The 16839-nt window shown below is 43.9% G+C and overlaps 1 long non-coding RNA gene across 1 annotated transcript; it reads left to right on the plus strand.

The window, feature by feature from the left end:
• Positions 1-4287: 4287 nt before the first annotated feature.
• Positions 4288-15989, plus strand: LOC114484600 (uncharacterized). The gene is made up of 3 exons (XR_003677726.2): positions 4288-4422; positions 7122-7311; positions 15702-15989. It is a non-coding gene; the product is annotated as an uncharacterized lncRNA (long non-coding RNA).
• Positions 15990-16839: the final 850 nt, after the last annotated feature.

Consider the following 16839-nt stretch of genomic DNA (forward strand, 5'->3'; position numbering starts at 1 on the left):
GGATACATGTATATGTATAACTGATTCACTCTGCTGTACACCTGACACTAACACAACATTGTAAATCAACTCTACGCCAATATAAAACTTTTTAAAAGAAAAAAATATAAACACTGTTACACAAGGACTTAATTTTCCCCATTTTGCTTTCCAAATCAGTGGTGACGTTCCAGTCCCCGGTGCTCAATTTGGAGAGATTCAATGAACCTGTACACAGAAAATGAATCACATCACAGTCAGATCCTGAGCCCTCCTGAAGCCATTAAGCCTCGATATATATGTTTTTAATACTAGTTGATGTGGATTTAATAGAAACCAAGTATCCTAGTTAATTAAACGTGTTGTCAGGAATATTTTCAAAGCTTAATTCAAAGTCATATTCTATGGCTTCGGGCACCAATTTCATATCACTGGAGTATTATCAGTTCATCTGGGATGAGAAATAAACACTAGGAAATAGACAGTGAAGAGTGTGTGTTTTCCTCATTTGCCCAATACTAGCTATTTGCAAAACAAAACAAAAATACTGAATCTTTAGGAGCTGTCTTCCCGGCAGTCCATATGATTTTCCTCTCTCTCTCTTAAAGATTCCTAACAAAAACATAACAATGCTCCAACAAAGCAAGTCTGGAAAGCACGTTTGCTGTGGCTGGACCCTTAGAGACTGTATCCCCCCCGAGTATACCTGGCAATGTTTGGAGACACTTTTGATTGTTATGATGGGGAAAGGGGTAGGTTGCTGTGACTTTGAGAGTTATGCTAAACATTCTAAATGCACAGGACAGTCTCCCGGACAAAGAATTATCCTGTCCAAAAATATTAGTAGTGCTGAGGTTGAGAAACCTTGCTGTAGGGAATCCATTTGCTGAGGATAAGATGTCCCAGATGTGCGAAAGGCAGCATCTCCTAGAGCAGGGGTCCCCAACCCCCAGGCCGTGGTACCGGTCCACAGCCTGTTAGGAGCCAGGCCGCCCAGCGGGAGGTGAACGGCCGGCAGGCGAGCGAGCGAAGGCTCATCGGCCGCTCCCCACTGACCCCCACCACTCTCAGTACTGCCTGAACCATTCCCCCTCGACCCCGTCCATGGAAAAGTTGTTTTCCACAAAACCGGTCCCTGGTAAAAAGGCTGGGGACTGCTGTCCTAGAGAAAAGAAGGCTTCCTCTACTCCTGGGTCTGCACCCATGCGCATGTGCAGATCAGATCCTTCAGGAAGCCGCTCCAGCCCAGCTTCCTCATTGGCTTCCTCCTGGCGTCCCCATGCATGTTGATAACTTCTACCCCTGACCTAATGTGCTTAGTGACAGGCACTACAGAAGGTCCCTGAATGATGACTTCTCAACTGTACCATGGCGCGAAAGCTATACGCAGTTAATGGAAACTGAAGTTTGAAGCTTGATCTTTTCCCAGGCTAGTCATCTGCGGTAAGACCCTCCCTGGTGTAGGTGAGCAGCCCAGAGAGCCGTAGCTCCCATGCCCTCAGGGGGTAAACAGTCCACACCTTTGTAACCATTCTGTACCTGGACAACCATGCTGTTTTTCACTGAAAACAGTATTCAATAAATTACGTGAGAGATGCAACACTTTATTATAAAATAAGCTTTGTGTTAGATGATTTTGCCCAACCGTAGGCTAGTGTAATTATTCTGAGCACGTTTAAAAGAGACCTGGCTAGGCTAGGATGTTTAGTAGGTTAGAGGTTTTTTTTTTTTTTTTGCGGTACGCGGGCCTCCCTCTGCTGTGGCCTCTCCCGCTGCGGAGCACAGGCTCCGGACGCGCAGGCCCAGCGGCCATGGCTCACGGGCCCAGCCGCTCCGCGGCACGTGGGATCCTCCCGGACCGGGGCGCGAACCCGGTTCCCCTGCACCGGCAGGCGGACGCTCAACCACTGGGCCACCAGGGAAGCCCTAAATCTATTTTTTAAAATTAATTTTTATTGGAGTATGGTTGCTTTACAGTGTTGTGTTAGCCTCCACTGCACAAAAAAATGAATCAGCCATACACATACAGATATCTCCTCCCTTTTGGACTTCCCTCCCATTTAGACTTGAATCCAGTTTAAAACATTTAAAATTTTCAACTTACAGTATTTTCAAGGTACAGTGAGTTTTTTGGCATGTAACCCCATTGTAAGCTGAGGAAGATCTGTAATGTAATGTAATGTAATACAGACCCACATATTAATCTTAATTAATGAAAATAGGTACATGTCTCAGTCTTCTCAGCTTTATCTCTCCACTCAGACCATATGTTCCTTCTCTTTCTTATCTAACAAGATAGTGTCTCCCTAACACCCAATAGAGAGCTAGCCTCAAAGAAGATTTCAATGCATACTTGTTTGTTGATGGAATGGCATATACTGACCTGCATTTATTAATTCGCTTAAATTTACAATTATCTGCTCTATTAAATAAAGCACGAAAGCAAAATAATCAAGTCACAATGGAACACATTTAAACAAAACAAACCCCTCCCCCGCAAACAACTCCACTCATGATTAGATTTGGAGGCGTAATCTCACAGCATTGAAAACCTGGCAGAAGAAATCACTTATTCATTCACCAAACATTTAAAGAACAGCTACTATGTGGTTGCCTATTGGGAACACAGAGGAGAATGACTAGTTTTCCTCTGTGAACCACGAAGTCGAAACATATAAGAGAGCAAATAAGTCACCAGTTAGATGGAAGTGTGATAATCCATATACAGGTCCAAGGGCTGTGAGAGCCTAACGGGGAGGGATTTGCTCTTTAGATCTGGGAGACATCTGAGAATACTAGGCATAGAAAGATGGGTAGAAATTTTCCAAGTGAATAACAACACAAAGGGATTATTTCTTGACAGAGAAAAAACAAGCAGACAAACAAAGATGGATTACAAACTCTTGGTGAGATCAGAGACTAATCTATTATTAGTCTGGTAAAATTGAACTCTCACGTGAGTGGCGTGAAATTTCATGAAACTTATGAAATCATAAATTAAGGATGGAGAGTGAAGAGTCATATAACCCATGCCGAGGGCTTTGGCTTTTTGTCTATAGTCAGTGTTTAAGAAGGGGAGCTCTCTTTCCTCAGGTCCAAGGTCTTATGGGTGATGATGGGGCGGTTTGCATCTGGAGAGAGCGTTGGAGGCTGCAGAGGCGTTTGATGGGTGAGGGAGTCAAATTCAACCACGAAACATCAGCTTGTTTAAGTAGACCCTGAAGCTGCAGGTCCAGATAGTATTGTTTTCTATGTAACTGGGAGACAGTCAAAGAGGGATAATGGAGACTTTTAGAGCAGTGTCACTGGCAGAGCTTTCTTTTTGGAGCTGGCACACCCTTCGTGAGCACCTGTCCTTTCCCGTGGCAGGAATCTGTGTGGATGCCTGTCTGCTGTGAAGTGGGCTCAGGGAACGGAAGCTGCAGAATCCACTCTCTGTTTGCTGCCAATTCCCTCCTGCTTTCTGTCTCCCCTTGATAAAACGAATAAAGCTAACTGGAGCTATCGGGCTTCAAAGAGCTGCACGAAGATGTAGGAATGAATAACGAGATCGTAGATGTGGGTGAGCACCCCCGTAAAACCTGGTCTGTCACTTGTAGGTGGTGGGGCCTTCTGCCAGCAACTGTGATGATGTCTTGTTAACTTTCTCCATTGCGAAGAAAATCCTCATTTCTTCTTTTACCTCCCCACCCTTCTTTTGAAAATACGCAGTTTTAAAAAATTATAAAAATCCTATACACTTATTAGTGGGAAACTTGAGACACCCAGAAAAAGGTAAAGAAATAATACAAATCACCCACATTCCCAACTTCCAGAGACAATCATCGTTCATATTTGAGGGGCATGGGATAATCGGATGAAGGCTTCATATTCTATTGCAGATAATGACCAAAGCTAATTTGATAATTTTCTGTTTTCCCGGAAACCCTATCACCATACAGGGTCTGTGAATTGGATGGAAAGGAGAAGGTATCACTGCTATCAGAAACCTTTACCTACCTTCCTTCAGGTCACCCAACACCAGGCAGTGATGAGTTAGACCCAACAAGACATGCACCAACTCTCAGCGTGAGGCATTTAGTGTATCTTCAGATGTGGTACTAAGGAAGTGGATTGGCCGTGAATGGACCCTTCGTGAAAGAGCATGAGTTGTTGCCTTTGGATTTAAGGCTCTTGGGTGGAACACAGTAGCTATTGAGGACGATGACTACCTGGTCACCATTCCACGTGGTCACTGGACAATAATATCAACTAACATAGGCCCATTTTATATTGACAGCTCTTTTTTCTTCTTTGTTGCTGCAGCCTGAAGAGCAGGCACGGGAAGAATCAGTCTTCGATTGTTAAATGAGATTCCTTTCATTCAGTAACTGATAGATCTGGAAGACCATGTTGCCACCACAACGCCTGATGACATCCGGAGCCCACTCTTTACTCATTCAGGTCAAGTTATTTCCCTGTTAGACACAAAATCACTGAGTGAGATCCACCGGAATCAAGATGAATTTTTGCTCTCTTGGTTTACCTGATGGGGAGTCCTGTGGTTCAGTCAATTACCAGGGGCTCCGAGGAACTGTGAACCACTTGCTGGGTGTGGCCAGCTCCTGGCATCATACCTTCACAGTATGACTCAGAGAGCTGTCTGCTCCCATATAGCTTCTTAACTTGATTTGCCTAAAATTCTTTGCTTTGGTGACATTGGAGGTCCCACCTTCAATGCCAAGAGGAATAAAAAAAAAAAAAAGAAGAGATGTGTGGAGAAGGCAGGAGGTGGCACTTGTGTGCCCGTATTGTGTGTCAGGGGTCTCGCTTCACCCAGATCTTTAAAAATCAGTGGACTGAGCTACAAATAATGCCCAGACACGGTCAACAATGACATACAATTCAGGTCATTATCCTAGACTCCTTATTTGCCCATGATTTTCTTATGCTTTCGCTCCTGGCATGCGACCCTTAGCCACACCCCCCGGCTTTGCTCTCTGATTCTGGCAACTCCATTGATCAACTATTGGAATCCTCCTTTGATGAACTGAATTTTGGAGTCTCACTCTTTTCCAGTCTCTCCATTGGTTCTGCTTTGCTTGGTGGTATGAGATGGAGAACTATTCACTCCAGCCCTAAAATCCTACAAGCTGGGTCCTGGGGATATTTCACCGCAAGCGCAAGGTTACCACACCCCATCTCATAAAGCATCACTGGGGGAAATGACACAGGCAGGGTTTCCACCACTCTATTGCCAGGTGTTTTCTCACCTTTCACTTAACCAGTGAAATTACGGACCCTGACTTCAGCCCACCGATTGCTCCCTGTCTCCCTTAAAATCTTTGGGGGACATCTAATGTTGCCCCATCATCAGTTTTTCCTTATCAGGGGGCTCGGGAAAGTGGGGAAGAGTCCAAACTCTATGACCACTGCTTCTACCTCACCAGACCCCGGCATGGCCAGTACCGTATGTGAGAATCAGGGTTGTGCTTCGTAATTAGCAAGGAAAATGGGCGACCAGCTTCTTAGGGCAGGTTCTACCTTTTCAAGTTCTGCAACAGCACCTTTCTTGGAGTCCAAATGCCCAGGCTTCAAAGTGCTACACTCATTTATCACTAAGGTGGGAGTGTACTGCCAGGAAGGCAGGATGGTGGTGCCCTCCAGCAAGTGGCCTGGACGTAGTCTCAGTACAGCCCAGGCAGTTAACTTCCCTTGACCCCTGCCACTCCCTCAACCCCATGCCTGACTCCTAGCCTCTACCCATGAGGCCGGCAATTCTGTCAGGTTGAAGTAAGACAGGAATAATAAGGATGGGTGGGAGGTATGTAGTCCAATAATATTTAAGAGGTGGAATTGATCAGGTCTTGATGACTGCCTGGGTGCTTTGGGTAAGGAACCTGGATTTCTAGGATGACCAGGAGCTTAGCCTAGACGACAGAAGAAGGAGCATTCGGGGAAGAAGAGAATTAGTTTGTTTTGTCATCCATTTATTCTTTTAACAAATATCGTGTATTTTGGTGTTATTATTTTAATGTATTAAATAATATGAATTTACTGTTTAACTTGCTCATTCTTTCGAAGTTGTTATTAACATTTATTAATTGTCCACCATATGTCAGGCACTAATTGAGATGTTGAGTATCGAGCAGGAAGCAAAGCAGACTAAACCTCTGCCATCATGTAGTTTATATCCTAGTGGAGGGGGGAGAGGATAAAAGGGAAAAATAAGTAAAATGTAGATTGTGTGTTATGGCGAGAGCTAGGAAGAAAAAGAAATCAGGGGAGGGAAGAAAATGAAATACTGGGTGGGGTGGAGGGGAGGCCTCTTGGAGAAGTAACATGAGAACTCACACCTGCAGAAGATGAGAGCATGCTCTGGGCAGGAAGCGGTTCTAGGAGGAGGAAGAGGCAAATGCAATGGCCTTCACGTGTAGGTGAGCTTGGCCTGTAGAGGAAGATGAAGGCAGACAGGGTAGCTGGCGGGAAATGAGCAGGACAGCAGTAGGAGGTGAGGCCGGGGCAGTGGTGGGCAAACCTTAGAGGAAGTTGTGCGCTTCTGCAGGAATTTTGGTTTGATCCGTGAGGGGCTGGCAGACCTCTGGAGGGTTTTGTGCAAAGTACTAGAATCTACTTGATAAAGATTGTAAGATGATAATGATGATAAGACTCATACTGATTTCAGAGATGTTAAAATGTGAGGAAAAAATAAACACGTACCTTAGAATTGATGAAATTGTTATATTTTAGAAGGATCGCACTAGATATTATGTTGGTAACAGATCTAGAGGGGCAGGAGTAGAAGCAGGAGACCCTTTAGGAGGCTACTGCAAATATTAGGGGACAAAAGAGGGTGGCTTGGATGGTGGGGTTGCAAAGGAGCAGTTAGGAAGGTAACAAGTGGTCAGGTTTTGAAATACTTTCAAGGTCAAGCAGACATCATTAGCTGATGGCATGGTTATAGGATACGAGAGAAATAAAGAGTAGAGAGTGACTCCAAGATTTTTGGTCTAAGTGCCCCAAAATATGGAGTTACCATTTACTGAGGTCAGGAGTTGGAGGAATCTTAAGAGGGTATTTTGGTTTTGGACAGGTTGAGATGCCTTTCAGACGTTCAAGAAGAGATGCTGAGTAAACAGTAGGATATTCATTGTTGTTTTCAGGGGAAAGTCCTGGATTAGAGACGAAAGTTTGGAGTCCTCAGCGATGAAAAACATTTAAAGCCAGAAGAGTGAATGGCATTACTAAAGAAGTGAGAAGGGATATAGAAAGAGAAGCGCTTTAAAATCTGATCCTGGAGCCCTCCAACATGAAGAGCGAGGAAGATGAGGAGGAACCAGGAAGGAATGTGAGGTAAGAGGAAAACCAGAAGAATCTGGCATCTCGGAAGCTGAGGGAAAAAAGTGTAGCAAGGATAAAAGGGTTAAAAAATTGTGCCAAAGGAGGCTGCTGGGTCAAGTAAGGTGGATGGACGTTTATGATTAGATTTAGTGTCTAAGTTGGTCATTGGTGATCTTGATGAAAACAGTTCCATTTTAGAGGGGTAGAAGGAACACTTGATTGTCCTAAGATCAAAAGATAAGGGAGGAGATGATTGAGCAATGGTGAGTCTACATAACTCTTGAGGCATGTTCTCAAAGAGAATCAGAGACATGGGGGCAATAACTGGAGGCAGAAGTGAAATAAAAAGGTTTTTTTTTTTTTTTCTTTCTTAAGACGGAGAAAGAATACTATGTTTATAAGAAAATGGGAAGGACCCCAGAAGAGACGGAACATTGGATGATGCAGTAGAGAGGGGGTTATTTCCGGCCATGCATCTTTGCGTGGATGAGAAGGGGTGAGATCAGGTCCACTCGTGGGAGGTCAGGCTTAGTAAGGAACAGGCACAGATCACCCTCATTGATAGGAAAGAGGGCTCCGTACAGAGGCACAGACAGAGGTAGTAAGTAACAGCATGGTGGGAGATGAGGGAAATTCTCTGATTGCTTCTATGCCTTCATTGAAATGGGAAGCAGTCATCAGTTGGGCAGGAGGACGGTGGAGGAGATTTGGAGGTTTGAGGAAAGAGAATGAATGAAATAGTCATCTTGGAGAGCTGGAGAATAAAAAGTAGTATGACCGTAGCAAGAATTGTCCAGGAGACCAGAGAGGGAGAAGGTACTGACTTCTCTTGCTTGTTGGTCTGGAAAAGAGATCAGGCTTTTCTATCATCAGCAAGAAGCAGAAACAAGACAGTCAAACTCCTTTAGAGATGCAGCCATTTGTCGATGTGCATTTATTTATCCATGAAGTCACGTATGTGGAGAAAAGGTCCCCTCGGGCAGGGGTCCTGCGTACCTTAAGGGAATTATGGGTTTGGGGAGTGGGGTGAATCTGATAGTCTTGAGACCCTAAGCTTTTATTTTCAAACTTCACTCTTCGCAGAGTTTTGCCAGGAACACTCAGTGGCTTTTCACCTTTCCAGGAATTACACATTTTATCAGCAAAATCACTCATTAAAATTGCCCATCCAGAAAGAGGAAAACCCCTGAGAAGCCTCAAACATGACTTTGTGCTCCCTGGCAATAGAAAACAAAACTCTCTGTGGGCAAAGGGGCCCAGTGAGAGTCCTGCAATTAGACAAGGCTTGAAGCACTAGAGATTTTTAGAATATTCTGTTGCAAGAGAACTCAATTTTTTATTGATCTCCTTTAGGAAAAAGCTAATTATTTTTGATTGTCTTGACTGAATTGCCAGCAGGGTGGTTTCTCAGGCCTATTGCTTCCATGTATATATAAAAGCATTGAAATTTCAGGTGAGTTCGTTCTCTGCCTCAACACCAGACAGCCTCGTGTTTCTTAATTTGAAGTGAAGTCACCAATAACGACACTTTTCTCACTGTTTTACTCTTGCGATGCTTGAAGGGAAGTGTGGCAACGTCAGTGGGAATGGCCGAGTCCAGTTATGGAGACGAAACCCACACCCTACAGCTTTGTCCCCAGTGACCCCCCAAATGTCCACGTGCCTGAGAGTCACGGGGGGGGGTCTCTTTAAAATTTCCTGGGCTCCATTCCTAGAGAATATGGTTTAGCAAATCTGAAGTAGGTCCTGTGAATTTCTTGCAAGCACACACTTGCTGCCAAGTGTGCTGCTCTGAGGACCACATTTGAGAACCACTCCCTACACCATACTAAGGAAGAACAGAGCTTTCATCTTCTTGTCTGCAGGGCTCAACTCTCAACAGAACCCTGAAGTTAGACCCTAAATACTGGTATACATGTGTGTTCATTCACTCAGGCCACCATAACAAAGTAGCCCAGATTGGGTGGCTTTAACACCAGAAATGTGTTGGCTTACGGTTCTGGAGACTGGAACTCTGAGATCAAGGTGTGGGCAAGGTTGGTTTCTTCCGAGGCCTCTTGCCTTGCCTTGTAGATGAATGTCTTCTCCCTGTGTCTTCGCATACTCTTTCCTCTGTGTCTCTTCTTATAAAGACACCACTCATGTTGGATTAGAACCCACGCTAATGACCTCATTTTAACTTAACTACTTCTTTAAAAACCTGTCTCCAAATACAGTCACATTCTGGGGTACTAGGAGTTAAGACTTCAACATATGAATCTGGTGGGACACAATTCAGCCCATAACACCACCCTTTTGTGGTCTTAGCTCCATGAAAACCGAGCCTCTCTCACAGATGCTGCTGGGCAAGGGCAGACCCCCTGGTGGTCTCTGCAGATTCTGGGGGGCCACATGGAAAGCTAAGAAGGGCAAAGGCAGCAGCAGATGGGACCCAGGGCTGTCTGGACAGTGGTACTGACAGGCTCAGTTTCATGCCAAAAATTCCAGTGGTCGCATTCAGTTCTGGGGCTCCCAGCCCAGCTTGCCTTCCTCTCAGCCTACACGTTGCCAGCTTCCTTCACTCAATTCATGTTTCCCAAGGGTCTATCACACGCCAGGCAATACTCCAGGAGCTGAGGATGAACAGGTGAACAAAGACAGCCCTGCCCTCCTGGAGCTTACAGTCTAGTGGGGAGACAGACCATTAACAAGTCCATCAGTAGATACGAGGTCAGGCAGTGGTACATACAAGATAAAGCAAGAGGATTGGGAGTGATGGAAGCTGTTGAACTGACCCTCCTATGCCACCCCTTCAGTTTCACAAATCCGATGCCTTCTCTCACTTCTTCAAGCAAAACATGTTCTAAGGGGGAAGAAAAATCTATATATGGAAAAAACTTGAGCGGCCCAGTTCTCCGAAAAAAACATACAATAAAAACACAAAATGTACTTTAGAACTAAGCCCCTCATTCTCTACCTCAGAATCTTCAAAGCCTTTATTTTAGACCAGGAGTTAAAATCATCTGGGAGGGGTCCTCTTTGAGAATCCAGTGAAATTTATGAATGTGTTAGATTCCGGAAAAATGTACATGAGCTTATGCGGCAATTTTATGGATAGTTTTATGGGTTTTACAGATTTTCTGAAATCTTCCATGGACTCAGATTAGGAACCTCTCTTTATGGTAGTACGAAGGATAGTTAGAGCTGCAATTTTTGAACATTTACTTGATAAGCTGTATGCTAAAACCATTCAATGCATTGTTTCATTTAACCCTCCCGAGAGAACCGCATATAACGATCGTTATCCTGCAAGCTTATTGAGGATGAGGAAGCTAAGGCTCTAATAGGAAAAGCAAGGCAGTAGAGTAACCAGTGACGGAGCCAAGGTGTGATTCAAGGAGCCAAGAGTCACAGTCATAGTCACACCTGGCCTCTGCCTTTCCTTCTTTAACTTTTTATTTTGAAATACTTATAGATTTACAGAAGAGTAATGAAGATAATACAGAGACGTCTAATAAAATCTTCGCCCAGCTTCCCCTAATGTTAACATGTCATATAACCATGCTAGATTCATCAGAACAACCAAAAATGACACGGGTCAGCTTAATCAAGAAGACAAGGAGGGAATTCTCTGGTGGTCCAGTGGTTAGGACTGCACGCTTCCACTGCAGGGGGGCACAGGTTCAATCCCTGGTTGGGGAAATAAGATCCCGCATGCCATGCAGCACGGCCAAAAATAAATAAATATATAAAACAAAAATAAAGTGTACAATTGGCTTAAGAAAAAAGAAGACAAGGAAAACTGCCAGATAAACAGACACAGAATGACAGGCAAAATAAATTGAATCGTCAATTGAATTGTCTGTGAAGTTTCACCCAATGACATCAGGGTATTTGGGATTCACCATGATGATGATATAATATCAAGAAAAGTTTAATGAGATTCAGTATTCTCTTTCAGAATTAGTAAAAGTTCCTGGAACTCTCCTCTTGACAGTACTATTTGGGAGCTCAGGATACAGGAGACTTAGGAGTATCTGAGGGAGAGAAACAGAATGTTAGAGAAATTGTAAAGTGGTCGAGTATGGGGGCTCTGGAACGAGGCTGTCTGGATTTGAGTTTATTAACTGTAAACTTTGGCACGTTATTTATCATCTCAGTGACTCCATTCTCTCATCTATAAAATAAGAAGTACAGTGGTCCTACTTCAAAGTCTTATTGAAATGAACTTAGTTAATATATACTGAGGGCACTTAAAACAGTGCCCAGAATGTAATGGATCCTCAATAAATTTTAGTTATGATAATAATAATAATATAATAGATGTACATAATACATATTACATAGAAAAAAATAATATAGTAGCTTATCATGAGCACTCTCAAAGTCCAGCATAAGTTTCTTTATCATTTCTTTATATCTCTCATTGGATTTCTGATAAGTCCATTGGGATAAAGCTTGGATGGGTGCCCAGGTGGCCATTGGTCCCTTGTTCATTGATCTACCCCCTCCCTTTCTTTTCCTTCATACCCCTCTTCCATCATCTCAGCTTTATTCTGCCACAACCCCCAACTCTAGGGCCCTCGTATTAGCATACATTTTCCACCATGGAGCATCTACAAGATAAACAGAAGTTTCTTTTATTGATTTTCTCTTGGAATAACTTTAAAATGTTGTTAAACTAAAAGAAACTGTTTGCCCCCAATAAGGATGTAACACACCGAAGGGCATGAAGGGTGACCTTTACGCTCTATCCCCTACTATAATTTTTTGAGCCTTACAGCCATGGAGGCCCACTCTGTCCCCCCACAGTTATTACATAGAGGTGAGTGGAAGGAGTTTTTACATCAGAGCACCTTAAACGTCAGGCAGGATCTAGCCACGTGGGAAGTGCAGCAAAGACAACGCTCTATCATCTTCACCATGTTCTCCTTCTGAACTCAGAATCTGGGGTTTGCAAGCTTGGATTGTAAGACTCCAAGGCTCAGGCGGGTGGGAAAAACTCTCTCCTCTGTGCTGTAGGAGGAGGAGAACCTATCTTCCTCAAAGAAGGAGTGCCATTTTCTCCCCAATCCTGGGAGTTGTCAGCTCTATCCATCTTCTTGCCCAATTTATTGCTTCCTCACTGAGGAAAGAATGTAATTCCTCCCTGGTTCTGCTTCTGGTAAGAACCATGAAGGCTCTGAGATTTCACCCTACTTGCCAGCAAACAAGCTAGCCTGCTACCTTTTCATAGATGTTGGAAGGAGACACAAGATTCCTGGGTCAGAGACAAAGGACGCTATTACTCAGGGCACAGCAGACAGCATGAGCTTCAAGTTCACACTGGTTCCTCTTGTCCCCAAGCCCCATGGGGGTGATGTAGCGATGGGCCCGGGTGGATGCTGTCCATACAATGGGCTTATCTCAGCTGGGGAATCCCAAGCTTAGTAAACCCCCAATCTCATAAGGAGGCTTCTAGCAAACATGGCCCACGTTTGCCTAGAGGAGACATTACCTTCGTTATCCTGATCAGGAAACAAATATCCCCTCTTACTTGGAAGGAGACACTTTTTATCTTCAAAGGCTGTTTGCTATGCCACCATCCTTTTAAGATAGTCTGGAAATAAGCCGTTGAAGCCTTATCGCAAGCTGTGCTGACATGTAAGACACCCAGAGAGAATCGTCATCCAACAGTTTTTCAAGGTACTCCTGGACCACCAGATGATGACTGCAGACTTGGGGTTGTGCGAGTCTCCTCCGTCAAGGACACGCTCTCCAGAAGGTTGTAGCTGGATGTGTCTGAGCATAATGACAGAAATACATGTGTTAGGAAGTTCTTACGTCTTAGGTCTAACGTTGGGAACCATTGGCTTCTTACTGAGTATCTAAAACCTCCTGGACTTGGGGAAGTGTGTATGACAGTCTGAGTTCATCTGTTCCATATCCGTTAATTCACACATCAAAATCAAAGAGGCATACTGACTCTAAGGCTTGGCTATAATGCAATCCAGAGACGTCCTTGACATGGGCTCTGAAATCTTTGCTTTCTAACAGAATGACGCATCTAGAACAATTACTCAATCTTTTTAAAATTATTGCCCTCACAAGGAGTTTTTTTTTAGATTCTTTTTTCCTAATTGCCTCTCCTCTATGAAATGTTGATACCACAGGTACGGTCTATCTCTTTATTTGTGGCCCACAAACAATTGTAATATCAAAGTTTTCTTGTGTAAAGACATTTTCAGAAAGAACCAATTTTCACCTCCTTTGGGATGATATCACCCACATTGAGAATGCATGGTCTAGAAGATTCTTGTACTAATTAGGAAAGATATTAGTCTGGATCCTCTGAGAAGCAGTTGCCAAGACAGATTAAACATGCAAGGATTTTAGTAGGAGACAGAGTTGTACGAAAGTGTCTGGAGGGAGGGAAACAGATAAGGTAGTTTGCTAAGCTCAAGCCACAGAGGCCCCATTGGATGTGGTAGCTGAATGTGGACCAAAGGTTATTCACAGACAATTGGTGTTTGTAAACACCTGATACTTGCTGTCCAGCACTGCTGATTACCCCTCTCCCTCTGTTCATATGTGGCACCACCAACCTTATAGAGAGGGGACTGAAATCCCTTCTGATGGAATGGGCTTGAGGCAGACACATGGAATAGAACCCAGAGCTTCTCGAGGTTGGCTGCTTCTTACACGTGCCCCCAGGACCTTTGTTAGATTGCACTTGAACTTCTGAATTTTTCCACAATGCCATCTGCTAGAAGTGTTTGTTAACGCACTAGAAGTAGAAGATGGGGCCTCCCCTGACAGAGGAGATTCCATGAATATGTCTAGAAGTTCACTCTTATCATGAAAGGAGAAACTTGTAAATTTGCTCCTGTGTAATTTCTTCTACTTTTCCCCTCAATCCAGGAACCCTATGTTGTTCGTTTCCCTTACTGTGGGATGTACTTCTCCTCCACCTGAGTCAATTGAGCTAACAGGGTGAATCCTTTTACACCTCTCAAAATGCATATGGTTATTAGGAGAGCTGGGGCTTATGGATTTTCCACCAGCACTTGCTTAATTCGCATGGAATTTATCTCACCTCATGCATCTTTCCTCTTTTCAATGTCATATGTAAAAATATTTCTAACCTCATCAAAAACTTGGAGTCCTTTTTCTGCCAGGTGGTCAATAATTTAGTACCTGCTTCCTCAGCAGTTTCTAATCCGCCAAAAAAAGAAAGAAAAAGCTCTAGAGCAAGCAGCCACTTAAGTTTCATGACTTTTATACCATGGGCCACCTCTAAACTCTCCCTAATCCCCTGAATTTCCTAACCTTGGAGACATTTTATTCCTTTAACCGTTTCTTGTTATGTTTATTTTTTTCTTGTTATGTTTCTTTTTTTTTTTTCTTGTTATGTTTAAACCTTAGCTCCAATTACTTATCCCCTGGGACCTACTGTTTCTCCCCCTGCCCTACCCCTCCTACCCACTCCAAAATCACCAGCTTCATGTTTCCAGTAATTCAAGCACAATTTGCATGGGTTATCCTATTTCTGTCAACCGAACATCCTGAAGAAGATGAGTCTGGATCCGATGTGGGTTGGGGTCCTTCCCCCAGACTTATATCACTTATGGATCGTCTCTGAAGGAGTACAAACTTAAAACAAATTCTTTGTGGGATAGTTACCATCTCTCAGCATAACTTTAAAAATGCTAGTCATGTCTTCTCCACCAGTGCAGAATAGGAAAGAAATGTACAGGATGAAGGGGACAAAGAACTGTGTCCTGCTAGACCACCTCTGTCCCCGGCTGAGCCTAGAAATTCCACCTGTAAACAAAGACAGAGATGCTTTGACATTGCATTTTTCAGAAGACATAAAGGAACCGGACCTCCAGAGCAGTCCTGGGTTGGAAGATGGGCAGCGTGACCCGCTTCCTGGGAGGGGAAAGGGGGGTTATTTGTATTAATTTATTTAAAGAAGCTAAAACTTCTAAGTATTCCAGCCCAGGGGATCCTCTGAGTTGAAAGATGAAGTTACAACCTTCAGTTGGTATAAGGTTCTCTTGCACATAAACAGGAAGTTCAACAGCAGAAAATGTTATGTCATCATATGAATAAGGAATGCAGCAAAAATAGAACACTGAGTAAGAGTACCTCAAACTGTATGACATGCCTATTTTGCACTTCATAATAAATCTGTAGGCAGCTGATTTCTAGAGCGACACAGCGGCTCCACCCTAGAGCCCGTGGAGATGTGTGAGATTTTCTTAGTGTTCCCATAATGGTGCCAAATGGCCAGTTCAGCCTCAGTTATTAGCCCTTTGTATGACTGTGCCCCGAGGTAGGAATTAGGAGAGAGACCAGTGCAGTGAGAGAGAGTAAAGAGCATGTGAGACAGAGTTCTTCTTGTGACCCTCTCTTACATCAGAGATGAAAATCTTTTCCAGAAACTCCTCAGCAGATGTCACCTTACAGCTCACTGGTCCGAACTGAGCTAATACTGCCCCAGATCAATCACTGACAGAGGGGATGGGATTTGATGCTTGACGAGGAACAACCACAGTTCACCTCCTGAGACCTGGCGCGTGGCCTCCTGAACAAAACCGGGCATGGCTGGCAAAGAGGAAATAGAGACAAGTAACAACACTGCTATGATCGTAAAGGCAGACCTGTGACAGTCAGCTGGCGTATCTTTTTGGCAGTGAGCTCTCTTACCCTTTGTGAAATCTTTTGGAAATGACACCTAAATAAAAGGACTTTGGGGATTATCAATTTCAAATTCTCGCATGCCCTTCCAAAAGAAAATCATTGCACTGATCTCAGTTATAACACGTATCATCTTATAGAAAAACAAACACAGCATGAGCTGTGTGGAGATCAGGACCCAACTTTCCTTCATTTCCCCAGGTGCACACAAGACACCTGGAAGATGTTTTCTGCTTGACTTAAGGGAATGAAACTCCATTGAACAGGTGAGCAAACTTAGATCCACAGAAGAGCAATGACAAGTCCAAGGTCACTCAGCTAGGTTTCTTGGAGGGAGAGCAACCAAGAACAACTTGGTTCTTCCGACATGTGGTTTGACTCTAATTTTCCCACTTTCACGTGCTACTTGTCCAAAGGAGGCATGTGAGGATCTGGGGTGGACCCTAAAACTCAATCGCTCATGAAAAACTCTGAAGGATGCAGGAGGGTAGTTCTCTCACTAGGATCACATATGGAGCTCCAGGGAGAATCAAACCCTCTTGTTTGATATTTTTTAATGACTTTTCCAGAACGTGTGAACCTTCTGTGGGTTCTCCTAAGCCAGAGGGTGGTGGATGAGGGGTGAGAAAAACCCGTCACCGTGTCCTGCATCTCTCCCAAACTGTCCCCTGTTGAATGACATATATTTTAATGAGACCACTGACGATTAGCAGTTTTAAGATGCCATTGTCAGTCGCAGCCTGTAACAGGAGCAAGTTTATAGGTGATGATTTCCTTTCCTTATTACAAAGAGAGAGTGGAAAACAACTCCCTTTGGCTACCTTGCGGAGACACTAATAACCCTTTGTCTCTGAGTAGAAACCTTCACGAAGAAACCCT

Source organism: Physeter macrocephalus, chromosome 20 (genome assembly GCF_002837175.3).
Source record: "Physeter macrocephalus isolate SW-GA chromosome 20, ASM283717v5, whole genome shotgun sequence".
In the NCBI taxonomy this organism is placed as follows: domain Eukaryota; kingdom Metazoa; phylum Chordata; class Mammalia; order Artiodactyla; family Physeteridae; genus Physeter; species Physeter macrocephalus.